The sequence below is a fragment of the Schistocerca nitens genome, chromosome 7, assembly GCF_023898315.1.
Source record: "Schistocerca nitens isolate TAMUIC-IGC-003100 chromosome 7, iqSchNite1.1, whole genome shotgun sequence".
NCBI classification, from domain to species: Eukaryota; Metazoa; Arthropoda; class Insecta; order Orthoptera; family Acrididae; genus Schistocerca; species Schistocerca nitens.
The window spans coordinates 593,457,820-593,479,292 of record NC_064620.1 but is presented as its reverse complement, the minus strand read 5'-3'; the positions used below and the strand labels follow the sequence as shown (position 1 = coordinate 593,479,292).

Here is a 21,473-nt window from a genome sequence, read left to right as displayed (position 1 = left end):
GGGACATATTGTCTCTTTTTTGGTATACCCTAAACCAGAAGTTCCCAAACTGGGGGGGACGCCCCCCTGGGGGGGCGTGATGATGTTGCAAGGGGGGCGCGGGTGGAGCTAGTGCTATAAACCTAATATTTCTTTTTAATATCGATATTTTAATAAAAATGAATGTGCAGGTATTAATGATAGATTATGGTGCTAAATGCAATCGTTTGGCGTCCCACTTCCCGCAATCCTATCTCAATAACCTATCCTAGAACATACAGCTTTTGAAGATCACGTTTAGAATATCACGTTTAGAATGTCACACACGGAAACTGTCAAAATTACGAAGGCGATATGCGTTAATTCTAATACATCAGATTTGTAAACCACTTACTTCTGACAATTGGAAAACAGAAAAGTCAGGTATTAACTATTCCGTACATTTGTACACATGAACTGAACGTAATCGTGTCATAGCTTTTAGCCGTAGTAGGCTATGTTCATCAGAGTAATAATCACTTATACTGCGTAACTGCAAAAATGCCGTTTTATTACCCTGTCAACCCGCGGATCCCCATGTGATGCGATTACAGTGACTTTAATAGACTGTATACGCCTCAAATGAACTGGCTGGTTCGTAATTTGGACGCCAGAGTTATCCCCTTTGTCACCAGGAAAATGTGCAAAACGTGAATGCGAAACCAGTACAAGTGTTCGTTCTGAGCAGAGTACTTCATACAGAAGTACGCTGGCTCTCAAAAGGAAATATGCAAGGAAGATTATTTGAACTTCGAGACGAAGTGGTGCAGTTTTTGGAAAATAACAAACAAACTGAATTGTATGTGGAATTTAGAAAGATAGGTGTTCGTGGTGCATTGGCTTATCTGTCAGATATTTTCGAATCTTTAAACACATTGAATTTGAAATTACAAGGTGGAGAGTCAAACATAATTTTTCATCGGGATACCATCAAAGCGTTTACTGCTAAGTTGCAACTATGGAAACGTAAAATTTTAGCCTGCAATTATTCCTGCTTTACCAGATTGTTTGGAATCCTGGAAGAAGCCCGATTTCAAAACGATTTTAAGGATACTGATACTAAGAGTAAAATATCAAACCATTTGCAGCACCTCACTGATGAATTCGAACGATACTTCCCTAACAGTTGTGATGATAAAATTTATTATAGGTTAGCGACGGATCCATTTCACGTTGACGTGGATGTGTTGTCAGACAGACTACGAGAGGAAGTCTTAGAAATTGAAAATGATTCTGCAGCGAAGTATGACTTTGAGAAGATGGATAAGCCTTTATTTTGGGTGAAATATCTCACGGTGTATCCCAGCACAGCAGAACAAGCACTGAAACTGTATTTACCATTTTCCAGCACTTATTTGTGCGAAAGAGCATTTTCAGCGGTAGTGGCGATAAAAAATAAGCTTAGAAGCAAACTCTGTATTGCCAATGATTTACGTTGCGCAGTTTCTACTATTCAGCCTAGAATTCAAAATCTTGTCAAAAATATGCAAGCTCATCCTTCACATTGATTTATTTGTTCATTTCTTGCCATATGTGTGTGGAAATAATATTTTATAATAAATACGTCACATTATAGGAGAACTTGTTATTTTCCTGCTAACTATCCTTGCATGTAGGTAATACTGTAAAATTATAAAAAACTATTTCGAAGAAACAATATAAAATAAACATAGTGAATCTGATTTAAATATAAATACTGCGTGTGATCCATATGGATTCTGATGTTACGTGTGGTATGTTATTTCAACTAATAATAGTATTTCTTCTCGATGAAGACACAGCGAAAGTTTATCCTAGATATGGCAAGCGAAGAGTAGTCCTAAAATCGTATACGAGTGAAGAAATGGTGTGCAGCAAGGAAATGTAATCAAGGTAATGAAGTTGTTTTATTCATATTTTTTAAAGTTCTGTGTAGTCTGCACGATTATTGGGTAAAACCAATTTTTTATTTTTTTTCTGTTTCTGGGAACTAGGCCTTTGTCGCCGTTCGGTAACTGTCGTCGTTGACATAAAAGCCAACCTATGCGCAATGACAATGGGGAGCGCTATAGGCGTACAAATCAGTGATGTTCGTTAACACCGTGACTGAGTGACTATTTCTTATATTGAGTGAAAGTAATAAGCTACACTCAACTTAAAATAATAGCCCGCATCCACTAATCTGCAAAGGTCGCAAATATTTTTCCTTGTTTACCAAGGACTTTCTTTACTTTCGGAGTGGCTTATAATCACAAGACTGGACTGATGACGTAATAACTGCGACTCGATACATTAACAGCCCACCATGTTACATGACGTCACCATCACAAATTTTTCAATACTTTCTTGATAATTAATAAAAATCTCTATATTTTTTAGGGGGGGGGGGCACGGAAGTTTTCTTTTCGGCAGAAGGGGGGCGTGACAAACAAAAGTTTGGGAACCTCTGCTCTAAACCTACATTTGACTTCGCTATGTAGGGACCATCTCTGAAGGGTGAGAGCTTATTGGGTGTGCAATATGCCCATCATATACGCTGTATTTTAAGTAAACTGCTGCTAATATACGTTGTCGCTACCGCTCCATAATGCGTTTTAAATAATTATCTGAGGACAGTTTCTTTGACTGCTGCAATCATATTGTTTTGTTCTCCCATTTCTTCACATATCCTCGTTTACGAACATGCAGGCCACACCCCTTTGTTGAACCTTAAGGCGACGTTTTTACCTCAGTTGTTGAGCGAAGCAAACGCATAGCAGTTAATTTAATTCACACAGTAGAGGCCCATTTGCGTATTGTTATGTATAATTTCACTATAGGTAACTATACGAACTTTGAAACAGTTACTGCTGCTTTTACTTGAGTGGAAATGACTGGAAACGATCACTGTATAGACTGATATTATACTGTTCGAAACGTTCGCCAAAGAAGTCAGTTGTCACCTTCCATCGTTCGTGACATATGATATCTGTTCTTACAGGACAGTTACTAAACCTTCCACCACCACATTAGGTCACAGAGTGCTATTTTTAAGCGCCAGTAACTTTAGAGTGATTCGAAAAACAAGATCTCAATTCACAAAAATCTTACGGATCCCGAACAAATGGGAATCTGTAAGCACCTATAACAAGAACTTTCCTTTTAAAGATGCTGCTTACCACCTTACTTAAACAAAGCACATGGGGCGATTAGTACAAATACCGGAACAACATAATTTAGACAGTCCCTAACATGAGAAGAGGTTAATGAACTATTTATTTACGTTTCAATATCTGGATGACATTTGAAACTACATCACGAAATCTTTGAATTTTCGTATGTTTGTAAGATGAAACCATAATTCGCAGTCAGCAAACTTAGATTCGTAAACCATTATTTCCTACACTGGACGGTTATTTGGAACATGAAATAGTAAAATGTGATAAGAGGATTGATCTTTGATGGACTGGTGGCGACCTTTGAGCGACAAGCGTACGTCTGACCGATTATTCCAATAGTTCTCTGGAGTTGCCCTTTTCTTCAGAGATAAGATGGCACTATGTTGAGGCGGATACCTTTTAACTACCAGTATTAATGAAATAGAGAATAGTTCACACCTTGCCAAACATAACCAGGCTGATAACGTTAGCAAACATGTGAAATTTAGCGGACCTGGAATATGACATTTGCTCCCTTGTTCGTTACCTTACCTTTGCACTATTACAGTTTTTCCCCCTGACGCTACCGACAGCCTTGTTGCTGTCGTCCAGCCCATCCTTCATCTTGCCTATTGTTACATCCAGACATCTGCCTATTACCGAGCGAGGTGGCGCAGTGACTGGCACAGTGGACTCGCATTCGGGAGGACGACGGTTCAAACCCACGTCAGGGCATCCAGATTTAGGTTGTCCGTTATTTCCCTGAATAGCTCGGGGTGGATTCCGAGATAGTTCCTTTGAAAGGGCACACTAATGTTTCTTCTCTCTACCTTACATCCTACATAACCTTCTGTACATATGTGTGCTTTCCCTGCCCCTACGAATTTTATCACGTATTGAGCTGTTACTTTTAATTCTTACTCGATCCAATGGGTGATGATTGTTGAAGTTCCGCTTTCACTGGTGAGGGTTCTATTATACTTATGATAGGTCTGTTCTTTGCAGTGCCTCTCAAATACACACTTTTCATTCAGTCTTCAATGTCCATTGTTGCGTCACGGATCATATCGTTACTACATTCTGTGGTATTCCCACAGCTGACCATAGTTTTTACACAACAGTTTGTCGAGATGCAGACTATCAGTAAATCCTTCCGCAATCCCAATATAATATGGGTGTGTGTGTGTGTGTTGACCTTGGCGTACATTACTTTAAGTTAGATTAAGTAGTGTGTTAGCCTAGGGACTGATGACTTCAGCTGTTTGGTCCCATAGATACTCACCACAAATTCCCAAATTTTCATAATATAGTAAGAGACAGCAGCTGAACTGTTTTGATAAGAAAGTTTACTTTAGCTTCGCCATTTCCCCCCATTCCCCAACTGTACTGTGTAGTCTTGCTTCCCAGACAAAAGAAGTATCGATATTGTAGTATCTGTATTATTTAGAAGTATGATGTAGTGTTCCTTCGTACATACGTGCGTGAGTGTATGCGTGTCTGAACGAACAATGCAGTGCAGTTTTATAACAACACAAGCAGTGCAGTATCGGATTCATCTGCAGACACTGGGCACGCGACTTTCAACTAAAAGCCTCGTCAGCACGGGAATATACATAATGCATGTACGAGTGCAGGTTGTAGATACGTGACTGACGATATATGGAAGTTTTGGACCGGCCGTGAAGCTTGGTCGGCTAGCCTAACTGTGAGGCGCCCGCTCACGATAAGCGAACAACCGGGGTTCGATTTCCGGTCCAGCACGAATTAAAATTGTCTTCATTCCATTAGAGAGGTGATGTCTATGAAAACGTAATCATTTAAACATATTACTACTCTTATGTTCTCTATTTTTTCTGTAAGTCGTTGGTTTGGATGTACTCTATACATTATTTATGGAAAGTGTTAATGAAGTAGCAGCAGGAGTACGCTCAAAGCCTACCTTTCGAACGCGAACCTTTCGTTCTTTATATTTCACTTTTAACAGACAAAACTGAACTTCACTTTCTATTCGTCTGAACATTATTGTGGCCAGTGGTTTACGGGCGTTAGATAGCTTAGATTATAAGTATTTAGATTTATCGGCTTATACTTCTCCTGTTTTCTTTCTATTTTCCCATAGCCTTACCTGTATCAGTTTAAATGCACGAAGTTTTACCGTCAGTATGTTTGTAATCCAGCTGATACAGTACCGGCCGTACTATGTCAGCCTGTCGACACAGGCAAGAGACACTTCCTCCTAGTTAGTTACTTACTTGTATGACCCACAGACGCTTGCCTTGGCTGTTTCACTGAATAGATGCAGAACGAGTCCGCTTACGTGTTACGTATACTTGATAAGTTTCTGTGGACTGCTACATGTTGATTGCCTACAAGCTCCTGAATGGTGCACCCTCCGTTATTTTTCTCTCCTCCTCGCCTAACTATAGATTTGGACACCTGTTCTCAAATTGTGTTGTGACGAATTTAATTAGCGTTCACGTACACTACCTCTGAAACACCAAGAAGACACGGTCGGATGTCGGTGTAACTTTGTACACGATATCGACACGACGTCGGCGCGTATGGAAATGATTAGAGCTGCAACGGCAGTATCGTGGTGCTATTTTTCAACATGACAATGCTCGTCCACAGATGGCATGTGTCTCTGTGAACTGTCTGCGTGACCCTGAGGTACTGCCGTGGCCATCAAAATCCTCAGATCTGCTCCCTGTAGAAAATATTCTTGCACCATCTCGGATGTCGTCCCAGTTCCAGTATCAGGCAGATCAATCTGATCGCACACCATTGGTGAAACTTGACTATCAGCTGCTGCACTAGGCAATAATCGTCCCACGCATAGGCTGACGTTGCCACCTCAACACGGGTGCCTTTAGCAGGAAGCACGGAATGCCGATGGGCCGCATTGAGTTCTGGGATGAACTGCTTTGCTGCACATCCTGGGATTGCCATTGTGGTGGGAGTAAGATGGCAATCTGGTTAGAGGTTCCATTCTTCCCATGTTTTCTAGAGGCACAGCTGAGTTACTCCCTGTGCCACGAGGTGGGGAGACATCTCATATGACTTCAGATGATTCCGAGAACTCTGACTACATAACGTGCGTCACGGACATCCGACGTCCACAAGAGTTACATCTGCCAACACGAGTAACGTAGGTGTAGATATCCTCGGAGTAGTGAAGCATCTTACATCACTTAACAAAAGCAAGTCTTCCGGTCCAGACTGTCTGCCAAGTAGGTTCCTTTCAGAGTATGCTGACGCAATAGTTCCACACTTAACAGTCGTATCCAACCGCTCGCTCGACGAAAGATCCATATTTAACGACTGGAAAGTTGCACAGATCACACCAACATTCAGGAACGGTAGTAGGAATAACCCTCTAAATTACATGCCTATATCATTAACATCGATGTGCAGGAGGATTTTTGAACATATATTGTGTTCGAACATTAAAATTACCTCGAAGAGAACGGTCTACTGACACAGAGTCAACGTGGATTTAGAAGACATCGTTCTTGTGAAACACAACTAGCTCCTTATTCGCAAGACGTGATGAGTGCTGTTGACAAGCGATTTGAGAGTGATTCCGTATTTCTTGATTTCCGGAACGCTTTTTACACTGTACCACACAAGCGGCTTGAAGTGAAATTGCATGCTTATGGAATATCGTCTCAGTAATATTACTGGATTCGTGATTTCCTGTCAGAGAGGTCACAGTTCATAGTAACTGACGGAAAGTCACCGAGTAAAACATAAGTGATTTCTGGCGTTCCCCAAGGTACACTTGTGCTTATCTTTATAAACGAGTTAGGAGACAAACTGAGCTGCCATCTTAGGTTATTTTCAGAAGACGCTGTTGTTTATCGACTAGTAAAGCCATCAGATCAAAAAAAAAAATAGCAAAACCATTTAGAAAAGATATCTGCATGGTTCGTAAGTGAGCAAATGACCCTAAATAACGAAATATGTGAGATCATCCACATGACTGCTGAAAGGAATCCATTAAACTTCGGTTACACGATAAATCAATCAAATCTAAAGGCGGTGAACTCAACTAGATACCTAGGAATTACAATTACGAACAAGTTAATTTGGGAAGAACACATAGAAAACGTTGTAGGGAGGGCAAACAAAAGATCGCGTTTTATTGCAAGACAAACATAAAACGTAACAGATCTACTAAAGAGCCTGCCTACACTACGATTGTCCGTCCTCTTTTGGAGTACTGCTGCGTGATGTGGGGTCCTTACCAGATAGGATCAACAGAGTACCTCGAGAACAAAGAAAGCACGTTTTGTATTATAGCGTAACAGGGAAGAGGGTGTAACTGACATGATACAGGATTTGGGGTGGACATCATTAAGGAAAGACGTTTTTTGTTTCAGCGGAATCTTATCACGAAATTTCAATCAACAACTCTATCCTCCGAATGCGAAAATACCTTGTTGATGCACGCCGAACTACATAGGGTGAAATGAACATCGTAATACAATAAGGGAAATCAGAGCTCGCACAGAAAGATATAACTATTCGTTCTTTCCTTGCTCTGTTCGAGATTGGAATAATAGAGAATTACTGTGAAGGTGTTTCAATGAACCCTCTGTCCGGCACCTAAGTGTGACTTGTAGAGTATCCATATAGAGGTTGATGTAACTCACCCACGGCGGTATCGTGATGCCATTTTTCAATACGACAATGCTCGTCCACAGACGACTCGCGTCTCTGTGAACTGTCTGCGTGATGATGAGGTACAACAGTGGCCAGCAGAACCCCAGACCTGTTCTCCAGAGAAAATGTGTGGGACTATCTCGGATGCCTTTTCCGTCCCACTGCCAGTACCCAGCACGTCAAACTGTGATGGCTGTCTCACAGCTTCTCTCTGGAGAGGATAAAATGGCTGTCTGACACCTTTCCAAACCGACTCAATAAGTACCTCCACGCAGGCTGGTGAGCAGTTTCATGGTGAAAAGTTCTTTGTAAATTTCACTAGCATTAAATGCCTGATTCTTTTAAAAAGTGCCTGCAAGACCACATATTATTCTTATTGCTTGCTTTTATGCCATCAGTAAGTGATGGATTACCCCACGTAAGTACTCCTTTATATGTTATTCAGTGGAAATAAGCAAATTATACTAGGAGGTTCAATCATTAGTTCCGAATAGTGGTAATCACACGAAGGACCCGCCAGGGTAGCCGAGAGCGCTAATGCGCTGCCTCCTGGACTCTGGAGGCGCGCCGGCCCCGGATCGAATTCGCCTGGCGGATTCACGACGAGGGCCAGTCTGCTGGCCAGAATCGATGTGGGTTTTAGGCGGTTTTCCACGTCCTGCTAGGTGAATACCAGGATAGTCCCCACGTTCCACCTTAGTTACAAGGCTAGTAGTCATTTGAAACCGTCCGCACTATTTCATGACTTACACTTGACGCAGACAGCTGCGGTATACACTTCTTCCATCCCAGATGTATGGGGTGGCGGCAGGAAGGGCTTCTGGCCACCCTATGCCACCAACATTGCCACATCAGTAATAACACGGCCGCCCTGCGTCACGCGGGACTAAGGCCCACAGGAAAGTGGCAATCACACGAAGAACGACAACAGCTGAATTTCATTATTTGAACAGCTGAGTAACATGATACTGCCAGTTCAAGTATTCATCAATACGTACACACAAAAGTTCGCAAGAATCCACCCTCCTTATTGATTCCTGTCCATGTGCTACATCAGATGTAGGTATGACCATTCGCTGTGAAAGAATAAATCATGTGTTTTCTCAAAATTAAGGGAGAGTCACCTATCAGAATGCAGGTCTAACTAGAATAAATTTAGTTTCAGTAGCGTACCATGATATTTTGTTGTTGATGGATCAGAACAATTATAATAAAACACACTAAAGAGAAAGTGACAGAAGAAACTGCTAAACCAACAATGTTAGTTTAGCAGTTTCTTCAGAGAACTACTTCATAAATATTTGAAAAAAATGTTAGTTTAGCAGTTTCTTCTGTAACTTTCTCTTAAATGTGTTTTATTATAACTGTTATGATTCATCAACAACAAAATATCATGGTTCGCTACTAAAACTAAGTTTGTCATAGTTAGACCTGCATCCTGATAGGTGCGCGTTGGTTCAGAATTCCTTCGACAGATGATGCCAACTGCAGTTATTGTCCTGCATTCCATAAAATTCTTCCGGTCCGATTATTACTCTTCACTGCACGCACTTATACTTTTCGTCAATGTAGAATCATTTTGTAGAAGAATTTTTTTTCTGCGCAAACTAGTTTTCAACTACAGATCGTTCCACTGTCTTTTCACACATGTGTCTCGAGTTACGACATGCGCTCGACGTGAAGCAAACGAAAGTGCATGGATAACCGTACGAAATGTGCGTACCTGCTCTGAGCCACTCCTTTTCGAGAAGAGACAAACCATTTTTAATGTAAAAACCAACCAGCGTTTGAGTCGAATACAAGGCGCTTCCGTGTGGTCGACGTCAATCCCATCTATGGGCCAAGGCCAGAAATTAGAATCTTAAGCGCGAACATAATTTTTCGTCTTCAAATTATCGTTTCGTTGTTTGGCTATATCTTTATTCTTCACACATTTCTATCTTTTCCTCACCGAAAGTAATACACTGGTTATTAGTGTTCCTTTAGTGCTGAATAACAGAATTACACTCGCCCCGATTTCCCTCAAAACAACACGATGCAATGACATCATCAACTGCAGGTTTCATTCGTTGTGTCAGTGATTTGAAACACAGCAGTTACTTCCTGACAAGATAGATGTAATGTAGAATGTACCTTGACGAATGTTATGGACGTTACCGCTTCAGTCTGGTTTCTTCCGCCCTTAGGAAAATGTTCTGATGTTTATTGCTACACTGAATCTCGTAACGAACGCTGATAGCTATTATCACTAAACTGCGCACTGCGTGTCTGCAGTCGTGAACTGTGACAGCTCCATTGCGAGGGTCAAAACAAAAATTCCTTTTTACGTAATTGGGTGTCTTGCTGACGTGTGTGACTGCTCGCAAATTTTCGCAGTTAGAAATAGCGTATTTAACATGTCTTGACCTGTATTTTAAAAAACTTAAATGATTAATACGACTAAACTGCAGAATAACGCTACCTATCGTTCATGGGTCACACAATATTTTCTTTATTTTTTATTTTCTTTATATTTTTATTTATTATTTTCATATTTCTTTATTTTTTATTTTATAGGAAACTGTTGTAGTAGATTCATCACTCCGGTTTTTGCATGTAACGTAAAGGAAACGAAAATCTCCAGACATCTATTTTTTTATTACTGAGCTTGCGATATATTAAAAATTATTGGCTGAATTTCGTGCTTAACCCATTCCAGTCTATATTTTTAGTGCCATCGGAAAAATTATTTACGCTAACTTTAAGTCACAAAACTTTCTCAACTAATTGCAGGGATGGCACACCATCCAGTAAAATACGACGAGTAAACAAACAGTGTTGGTTGCAGAGTTATAATTGTTATTTACACTGAGGTGACAAGAGTCGGCGCATAACTCCTAAAACCGTGTAGGATGCCTTTTTGCCAAACGTAGTGCAGCAGTGCGACGTGGCATAGACTCAACAAATCGTTGGAAGTCCCCTGCAGAAATATTGAGTTATGCTGTCTCTGCAATAGTCCATAATTGCAAAAGTGTGGCCAGTACAATATTTTGAGCACGAACTGACCTCTCGGTTATGTCCCATAAATATTCGATGAGATTCATGTCGGGTGGTTTGGGCGGCGAAATAAATCATTCGAACTGTCCAAAATCTTCTTCAACGCAGTCACGAACAATTCCGGCCAAGTAACATGGCGCAATGTCATCCACAAAAATTCCATTGTTGTTTGGGACCATGAAGTTTATTAATGGCTGCAGATGGTGTCAACGTTGCTGAAAATAATCAATTCAGTTGGACCAGAGGACCTACTCCATTCCACGTAAGACATCCCGCACCTTATGGAGCCACCACCAGCATACACAGTGCCTTGTTGAAGATATGGGTTCATGGCTTCGAGGGGACTGTGCCACACTCTAACCGTAACATCAACTCTTACCAAATGAAATCAAGACTCATATGTCACCAGGCCACGGTTTTCCAGTCCTCTAGGGTCCCACCGCTATAATCACGAGCCTAGAATACGTGCTACAGCCGATGTGCTGATTACGATAGCACACGACTCAGTCGTCTGCTGCCGTAACAAATTAACGCCATATTTCGCCGCACTATTTTAACAGATACATTCGTCTTATGTCACACATTGATTTCAGTGGTTATATAAAGCAGTGTCGCTTGTCTGTTAGCACTGAAAACTGCACGAAAATGTCGCTGCTGTCGCTCATTACGTGAAGGACGTCGGCCATTGCGTTCTCCATGGTGAGACTTAATGCTTGAAATTTGGTGTTCTCAACACACTCTTGATTCTTTGGATATCGGAATATTGAATTTCCTAACGATTTCCGAAATAAATATTTAATGATTATATCTGTTTATGTAATTCACACACACACACACACACACACACACACACATATATATATATATATATATATATATATATACTCCTGGAAATTGAAATAAGAACACCGTGAATTCATTGTCCCAGGAAGGGGAAACTTTATTGACACATTCCTGGGGTCAGATACATCACATGATCACACTGACAGAACCACAGGCACATAGACACAGGCAACAGAGCATGCACAATGTCGGCACTAGTATAGTGTATATCCACCTTTCGCAGCAATGCAGGCTGCTATTCTCCCATGGAGACTATCGTAGAGATGCTGGATGTAGTCCTGTGGAACGGCTTGCCATGCCATTTCCACCTGGCGCCTCAGTTGGACCAGCGTTCGTGCTGGACGTGCAGACCGCGTGAGACGACGCTTCATCCAGTCCCAAACATGCTCAATGGGGGACAGATCCGGAGATCTTGCTGGCCAGGGTAGTTGACTTACACCTTCTAGAGCACGTTGGGTGGCACGGGATACATGCGGACGTGCATTGTCCTGTTGGAACAGCAAGTTCCCTTGCCGGTCTAGGAATGGTAGAACGATGGGTTCGATGACGGTTTGGATGTACCGTGCACTATTCACTGTCCCCTCGACGATCACCAGTGGTGTACGGCCAGTGTAGGAGATCGCTCCCCACACCATGATGCCGGGTGTTGGCCCTGTGTGCCTCGGTCGTATGCAGTCCTGATTGTGGCGCTCACCTGCACGGCGCCAAACACGCATACGACCATCATTGGCACCAAGGCAGAAGCGACTCTCATCGCTGAAGACGACACGTCTCCATTCTTCCCTCCATTCACGCCTGTCGCGACACCACTGGAGGCGGGCTGCACGATGTTGGGGCGTGAGCGGAAGACGGCCTAACGGTGTGCGGGACCGTAGCCCAGCTTCATGGAGACGGTTGCGAATGGTCCTCGCCGATACCCCAGGAGCAACAGTGTCCCTAATTTGCTGGGAAGTGGCGGTGCGGTCCCCTACGGCACTGCGTAGGATCCTACGGTCTTGGCGTGCATCCGTGCGTCGCTGCGGTCCGGTCCCAGGTCGACGGACACGTGCACCTTCCGCCGACCACTGGCGACAACATCGATGTACTGTGGAGACCTCACGCCCCACGTGTTGAGCAATTTGGCGGTACGTCCACCCGGCCTCCCGCATGCCCACTATACGCCCTCGCTCAAAGTCCGTCAACTGCACACACGGTTCACGTCCACGCTGTCGCAGCATGCTACCAGTGTTAAAGACTGCGATGGAGCTCCGTATACCACGGCAAACTGGCTGACACTGACGGCGGCGGTGCACAAATGCTGCGCAGCTAGCGCCATTCGACGGCCAACACCGCGGTTCCTGGTGTGTCCGCTGTGCCGTGCGTGTCATCATTGCTTGTACAGCCCTCTCGCAGTGTCCGGAGCAAGTATGGTGGGTCTGACACACCGGTGTCAATGTGTTCTTTTTTCCATTTCCAGGAGTATATATATATATATATATATATATATATATATATATATATATATAGGAAAGTTCATTTCTTGATGCTGTTTTCTTTACATGGGATAGAGACCTTATTTGTAAATTTGCATTAGAAAGCTCCGGTATATGATACTGTTGTGACGTAACGTGGTAGGCTTGCTAAAGCGTTGTATACAGGCTGATCCATTGATCGTGAACGGGCCAAATATCTCACGAAAAAAGCGTCAAACGAAAAAACTACAAAGAACGAAACTTGTCTAGCTTGAAGGGGGAAACCAGATGGCGCTATGGTTGGCCCGCTAGATAGCGCTGCGTTTGTTTAATAAGAACACTAATTTTTATTACATATTCGTGTAGTACGTAAGGAAATATGTTTTAGTTGGACCATTTTTTCGCTTTGTGATAGAAGGCGCTGTAATAGTCACAGACATATGGCTCACAATTTTAGACGAACGGTTGGTAACAGGTATGTTTTTTAAATTAGAATTCAGAACGTAGGTACGTTTCATCATTTTATTTCAGTTGTTCCAATGTGATACGTATACCTCTGTGAATTTATAATTTCTGAGAAAGCATGCTGTTACAGCGTGATTACCTGTAAATACCACATCAATGCAATAAATGCTCAAAATGACGTCCGTCAATCTCAATGCATTTGGCAATATGTGTAACGACATTCCTCTCAACAGCTAGTAATTCGCCTTCAGTAATGTTCGCACATGCATTGACAATGCGTTGACGCATGTTGTCAGGCGTTGTCGGTGGATCAAGATAGCAAATGCCCTTCAACTTTCCCCACAGAAAGAAATCCGCGGAAGTCAGATCCGGTGAACGTGCTGGCCATGGTATGGTGCTTCAACGACCAGTCCACCTGTCATGAAATATGCTATTCAATACCGCTTCAACCGCACGCGAGCCATGTGCCGGACATGCATCATGTTGGAAGTACATCGCCATTCTGTCATGCAGTGAAACATCTTGTAGTAACATCGGTAGAATATTACGTAGGAAATCAGCATACAGCCGGCCCAAATGGACGTGCGGTTCTAGGCGCTGCAGTCTGGAACCGCGAGACCGCTACGGTCGCAGGTTCGAATCCTGCCTCGGGCATGGATGTATATGTTGTCCTTAGGTTAGTTAGGTTTAACAAGTTCTACGTTCTAGGGGACTAATAACCTCAGACGTTGAGTCCCATAGTGCTCAGAGCCATTTGAACCATTTGAATCAGCATACATTGCACCATTTACATTGCCGTCGATAAAATGGGGGCCAATTATCCTTCCTCCCATAATGCCGCACCATGCATTAATCCGCCAAAGTCTCTGATGTTCCAATTGTCGCAGCTATCGGGGATTGTCCGTTGCCTAATAGTGCATATTATGCCGGTTACGTTACCGCTGTTGGTGAATGACGCTTTGTCGCTAAATAGAACGCGTGCAAAATACCTGTCTTCCTCCCGTAATTTCTTTTGTGCCCAGTGGCAGAACTGTAGACGACTTTCAAAGTCGTCGCCATGCAATTCCTGGTGCATAGAAATATGGTACGGTTGCAATCGATGTTGATGTAGCATTCTCAACACCAACGTTTTTGCGATTCCCGATTCTCGAGCAATTTGTCTGCTACTGATGTGCAGGTTAGCCACTACAGCAGCTAAAACACCTACTTGGTCATCATCATTTGTTGCAGGTCGTGGTTGACGTTCCACATGTGGGTGAACACTTCCTGTTTCCTTAAATAACGTATCTATCCGGCGAACGGTCCGGACACTTGGATGATGTCGTCCAGGATACCGAGCAGCATACATAGCACACGCCCGTTGGGATTTTGATCACATTAGCCATACATCAACACGATATCGACCTTTTCCGCAACTGGTAAACGGTCCATTTTAATACGGGCAATGTATCACGAAGGAAATACCGTCCGCATTGGCGGAATGTTACGTGATACCACGTAGTTATACGTCTCTGACTATTACAGCACCATCTATCACAAAGCGAAAAAAGTGGTCCAACAAAAACATTCATATTTATTTACGTACTACACGAATATGTAATAAAATGGGGGTTCCTATTTTTAAAAAAACGCAGTTGATATCCGTTTTACCTATGGCAGCGCCATCTAGCGGGCCAACCATAGCGACATCTGGTTTCGCCCTTCTAGCTAGACGAGCTTCGTTCTTTGTAGTTTTTTGTTTGATGCTTATTTCGTGAGATATTTCGCCCGGTCACTATCAGTGGACCACGCTGAATGCAGTTATCCGCGTGAAGTATGTAATGACATGATATGAGAGCAATATCTCAGCAGTATCGGCTTGTTGTTCATCGTGAAATCCTCTGCCACTCCACCTTCCTGCTAAGATGACATCGTTTACAGCGGATGAGAACTGGACGTCAGAGGACAATTTACTTTCACCAAATTAAAGTGGGCTGCACACAGTGTGTTCGAGTACCCAATCCGGTAATGTGTGTGTTGTGACTTCGTCATTTCTCCTAGTATTGGATCAGGAGCCCCTTGGGTTGTGATGGTTTAGGCAATACTACGTTGCGACTTGGTAGCGGCGAGTGCTGAGAAGGAGTACCACTGCTCGGTGGTAATTTCTTCAAAGTGGTGTTCAATTAACGAATAACGTACAAAACATTCGCAGTGGGGTGTGTGAGCAACGTTTCTGCTGTTTGTCTACTGGTGTACATGTAGGCAGTTAACGACATTCTGTATGAATACGGTTATAATAAGCTACTCTGACTAGCTATATTAAAACAAGGGAAGTGTTGTTCTCCACAATACCACCAGTGGTACAGTTTGTCTGTCGCGATTTGGTACTGTGTCACACACCAATCAAGGAATTTACCACTAAATTATCACGTTAATGTTTGTCACCGTCTTTTGCGGAATATGCTATGATGTGATTACATTATACACGGTGCATGTAAGATCCACGTACTATCCTACCTACTACGCTATAAATCTACATTAATGGAACCAACCTGCTTCGGTATTTGCATTAAGTTTTTCCTATGTGCAGCACATTGTTTGCTCGGAGGTGGCATCTCACATACATGGCCACACCTAAGGTTATAATGCATGCTAAGATAGTGAGGGTTGATAGTTTAATGTGGGTGGCTTCCAGTTGTAGAGTAAAACATACATTATATTTGTCAAATCAGAAGCCCAGGGGCAAAAAACGTTATTGGCAACCGCGTTACAGATTTTATGAACCGTCCAGACATGTGGCTACAGGAACATTTTTGTACATATTCCTAGGCACGGTATTACGAGGCTGGACACCACCACAGAATGGATCGTGTTTGATTCCGGTACAAGACAATTTTAGATACGTACGCAACGAACTGTATCTTTCTTTTTAACTTCCTTGTTGTGGAATGTAATTACGTCATTTCAGCAATGGTAATTTTCCATCGCTGTTGCTGCTGCTATTCGTCTGTTCTTCGTGTATTACGAGGTATATATCTTCACCTCTGCAAACTGGCACTGTCGTGCTGTCACCCTGCAATGTTGGAAATACGAACATGAACGATTTGGCCGAGGACTTAACTGAGGCCGCATCATGGGTAAGCAGTACATCTAACGTCATTTTCCGTTGAGACCACCTAAATTTTGCAACACGACAGCTATAATGTGTGTTGTGGCATTTGTTTAGCGTTTATAGGAGTAGAGGATGGTTATTAGGGTGGTCCTTACATATTCAAATTTCGTGTTTAGCCATGACAGCCCCTGATTCTTTTATTTTGTTTTAAGAATGCTCTTAAGATCTATTTAGCTGAAATTCAAGACGAGGAGCACATGCCGCAGTGGCTGAGAAGTTGAGTCATGCAACTAAGTATTGTTCGTTACTGCACATATTTCTGCTTAACTACTATATACTCCAGAACGAAATTCTCACACTGAAGCGGATTGCGCGCAGAGATGAAACTCCTGGCGGACTAAAACAGTGTGCCAGACAGAGAATCGAACCTCCGGCCTTTTGGCCATTTGCAGGCAAGTTATCTGCCGACTAAGCTACCCCATCACGACTCACGACTCGTCTTCACAGCCACTTCCTCATCTGATACCTTCCAAAATTCACAGAAGCTCTCCTGCAAAATCTGCGTCGGTAATACTCCTGAAAGAAAGGATTTTGCGGGGACGTGGCTTACGCAGAGCCTGGGGGATGTTCCCAAAATGATATTTTCACTCTGCAGCAGGTCAAGTGTTTGGACATGTTGAAGAAGTTAAGTACAGATTTTGATGTTTTCATTGGGATTCAAATGATTCCTACCACAGTGCCAGAGAGAGTATAAAAAATCTGAAGGTGACACACGATACATCGGAAAGTGAAGATAATATAAGATTTCAATGGACTATTAACTAACAGCAGACAAGCACACGCACAAGCTGTAATAAACAGCTCACAGTGAAATGATGCAACTTCTCAGCAACTGTGGCATGGGTTTATCGTCTTTAAATTCAACAAAATAAATCTTAAAATCCTTTGTAATAAAAAATAGGTTGTGCATGACTAAATACGAAATTCGAATAATTATGGAGCATATTAGTTGTCGACAGTGTCTTGCATTAGGTGCAAGTTGTGTTTTGATGGTTGATTGTGGTTGCAAGGCGTAGAAGATCGAATTTTCATAGCGATTTTGTTTATATTACGTAATACATGTATTTTAATGAGTTATACAGACAATTTTGATGAAGCAATATTTAACCTGTGGATTCAAAATGTTACACGTCTCTCAGTATATTGTAAGTCGTTTTATTTACTTTTCCATATGTCGATTGTGACATTGTCTTTGGAAATGTCACTCTTACTGTCTTTGGTCGACTGTTTACAAGCAGTAAACGTCCATCAACAATTTGAGTAACTTTTTTGTTTGGTAACGAAAGCACCTTACTCTTTCCTTCCATAATAAGAAACTGTGTTGCGCATATGTTTGTGGTGGTGTAGTTTGTTACAGGTTTTTATTTTCGCAAGACATAGTTTCCGGAAATCCAACTGCACAGATTGACTTCACACCTTACGTGTTTAGATACCACGACAACGTCAACATCGCTCTTTTCACCTTTTTGATTAGAGTAACGTGAGCAATAATATAGGAAAATACAGTCTATAAAGCTTTAAGGAGGCTTTTGACTGCAAACTGCTGTTATTGTACGTAGCGTTCAGTAGGTCTGTGTCACTTGTAATAACAGCAATAAATGGAAAACAGCAGCACCAGTTATATTTCTTCTAGTGAATAACATGATGCATTATCTTTGTCCCTTCTCAAATGGTGAGTGAGAACCATTTAAATGCGGTAATATATAATCTAAGGGTATATTGTGATTTCCCTCTAGAGCCAGCATCATTAGTTACATTCAGTCTGTCTATTAGCCTGGTTAGCGCAGTATTTCTGAGCTACCATGTATTTTTGTGTAGCTATCAGACTGGTCACGTTAGATTTACGACGTCGACTTATTAGGTCTACATTCTCAAATGTTATCTGTTATTAGTCGTTAAAATCTAGTGCTGGGGTTGCATACTTTAGAATTTCGGGTACCAACTGGCGAATATGTCACGCTTCCTTTTACATAGCAGACGTATTTTGGCAATAATCTGATATCACATACTTGATTTGTATGGTACAGTATTTTCTCATGTATTAACTTCACAAGCAATATTAACATCGCGCTTTTCGTGCTGCCAACGTATTTGGAAGACACTTTAGAGTTTTTTCAAAATCATAGCTGTGAAATGCCATTAAGTTACGAACAGGTTGCGTTTTTTAACTGTGCAGTAATCTATTGCTTCCAGTTAGAAGCTGCAGTATGAAGATCAAACATAGGTCAGGTTTACAGCGCAACCATCTGCTGGTAGTAGAAAGCACTCGTTTTCTACAGTGCAGCCGTCTGCTGGTGACATGCCTAAACTTGAAGTCAAACTCATTTCCAACAGTTATGAATTCTATATTGTTATTTATATTTTACAACCAAATGTTGAATGTTAATTGTTTATATAGGAATATACTGTCGACACATTCCATTATTCCAAGAGGATTAGTAGGTAGCTTCAAATTAAATTTACTGACGTCAGTCAGTCCCTGGACGAGTTTTTGGAAGTCAGTAATGCAAACATGATTTACAAAATTTTCAGCAATTCAGATACTTAATAGGATTTGGCTGAAGAGCTTGTGGTGGCAGGATGTCGTGGTTCCAGTAATGGCCTTGGAGATAAGGAAGTGATGATGCTACAGTCAGCGAAATAAGAAATGCGCAATTGTAACATGAGACCACAGATGAGGAAGCGTTGATGTTGACGTCAGTGCTTTTCTTTCCGTAACATTCCTTGCCATCGAACCAGTCGTACGGGGTTGAGTCGGGAAGATCGTTGACAGTGAACCCAAGGCGTCAGATTGTTGCAGATGCTGCGGCATTCGTGTGTGGTCTAGCACTGTCACGCTGAGAGAGATTATGCTCCATATGTGGATGAACTCTGCGAAATCAAGACGTGACTGCAGCACGCTGTTTGTCAAAGCTGCTACATACCGTCATGTTACACGCTACAATCCGGAGCCCTCTAGAGGCAGAGTGCTCCAAATACAACCTAAAAAAAAGAAAGACGCACTACGTGAGGTGTCTGTACTTGCACATTACATTTACCGATTTCCTTCTCATTCGGGTATAGCTTCGTGATGCGTCGATCTTTTTTTTATTTTCCTTTTTGTTTTGAGTGTATGTAGACATGAAGAATAAAGACGTAGACTGTTAATAGCATCTGTGTTATTTAAAACGCTTTAAGACTTTCGAGATAAAAAATTCGCAGGCATTATATACTAGTCAGCACAGCCTCGTGTACATTTTACTTTACTCTAGGAGGCATAACTAACATTCCGACCGACCACTAATGACAAAATAGCAACAGTGTCTTTCAATATGGTTCATGATGCCTGTCTGTGACAGGATATTGCCTATCGGCATAACAGAGACATACCAGGCCACGAAACACTGGTTATTTCCGTTTGCTAATTCTGATTACCATTCAATCTCGGCTGTTAGAACAAGATTGTAAGTCCTGTTACTCCAACTGAGTTCATGCTTTATCTTCTTAATAGCCACGTCCAATACCGAGCTATTTACGATAATTAGAGGACAGAGATCTGAAATGTGTAAGTATGGACAACATGGGAACATGCACGTATTACTCATAAGCCCACTTACGGCTGACTTCAGGTAACATGTCCTTTTAGAAGATTAGTACGATCCTGTATGAGACGCAGAAATATTATACCAGACTGAACATAACATCACATGAAATCTCGTAAATAGATCTACGAAATTTCCTATGCGAGTTTGTGTGTATATGTGTGTGTGTGTGTGTGTGTGAAGTCACCTCCCAAATTTACAGAAGTGTCTTCTACTGCTTAGAAGTGGTCAGTGATGGAAAACTTGTTTGAAACGTTCAAATCTGAAAACGGAAAAGTAGTACACCGTGCCTACAATATCACAGAATCGCAGCTGCAATCAGCTAACTCGCAAAAACACCTGGATCTAATTTCTGTGAGCCTATAAAACAGTATGATCAAATAAGTGGGCTGAATCGTAGGTAAGGCAAATGAGAGACTTCACTTCTCTGGTAATATAATGGGAAAATTCAGACTGTCTGCAAGACACACTGACCCTAGAATATCACTTAAGTATGTAGGATGCATATTATATTTTATAGAGAGGGTCATCAAGATTAGTCATAGGTGTCTTTGCGTAACCGGAGAACGTCACCTAATGTCGAAAATGGAAAAGTGGCAAACGACTGAAGATAAACGCAAACTATCACACAACAGCCTATTTACAGCTATTCAAGAACTGGTACTAAGTGAACAATTTAGGAATATACTACAGCTGCTTTTGTTCCGTTGGAACCGCGAAGCCAAGACGACAAATTATTGCTTACACAAAGGGTAGGACGGGAAGAAACCCTAACATATGGTCCAGGCGGAAATATCCTCCACAGTGCACTTCAAAGTATTTTTCAAGTACAAGTATAAATTAAGACGTTCAGTTTGTGAAATAAATCATGACGCTTATACCAATACTGCACCTAGAGACAGTAAAACTTTGAGAATGACTCACAAGTACAGATGTCCTATGTCTCATAGTGAGAATGAGGAACGCCCCCAGAATAAACAGAATTATGGGCCAGCAGTAAATCGTAAGTAATTTGTAAGTACTGAGATGATTACTAATGTTGCAATTACGCCTTGTCTAAAAATACCGTTAACAAATGTAACGTGGGTGCAGATTCTAGTACAGGGTGTTTATAAATGAATATCGGAGTTTTAACGCTTTATAATAT

At 41.9% G+C, this 21,473-nt stretch overlaps 1 protein-coding gene across 1 annotated transcript in view; it reads left to right on the top strand.

The window, feature by feature from the left end:
• LOC126194782 (uncharacterized) overlaps positions 1-21,473 on the top strand; it is a 369,006-nt gene that overhangs the window by 1,756 nt on the left and 345,777 nt on the right. The gene's annotated exons all lie outside the window — the stretch shown is intronic.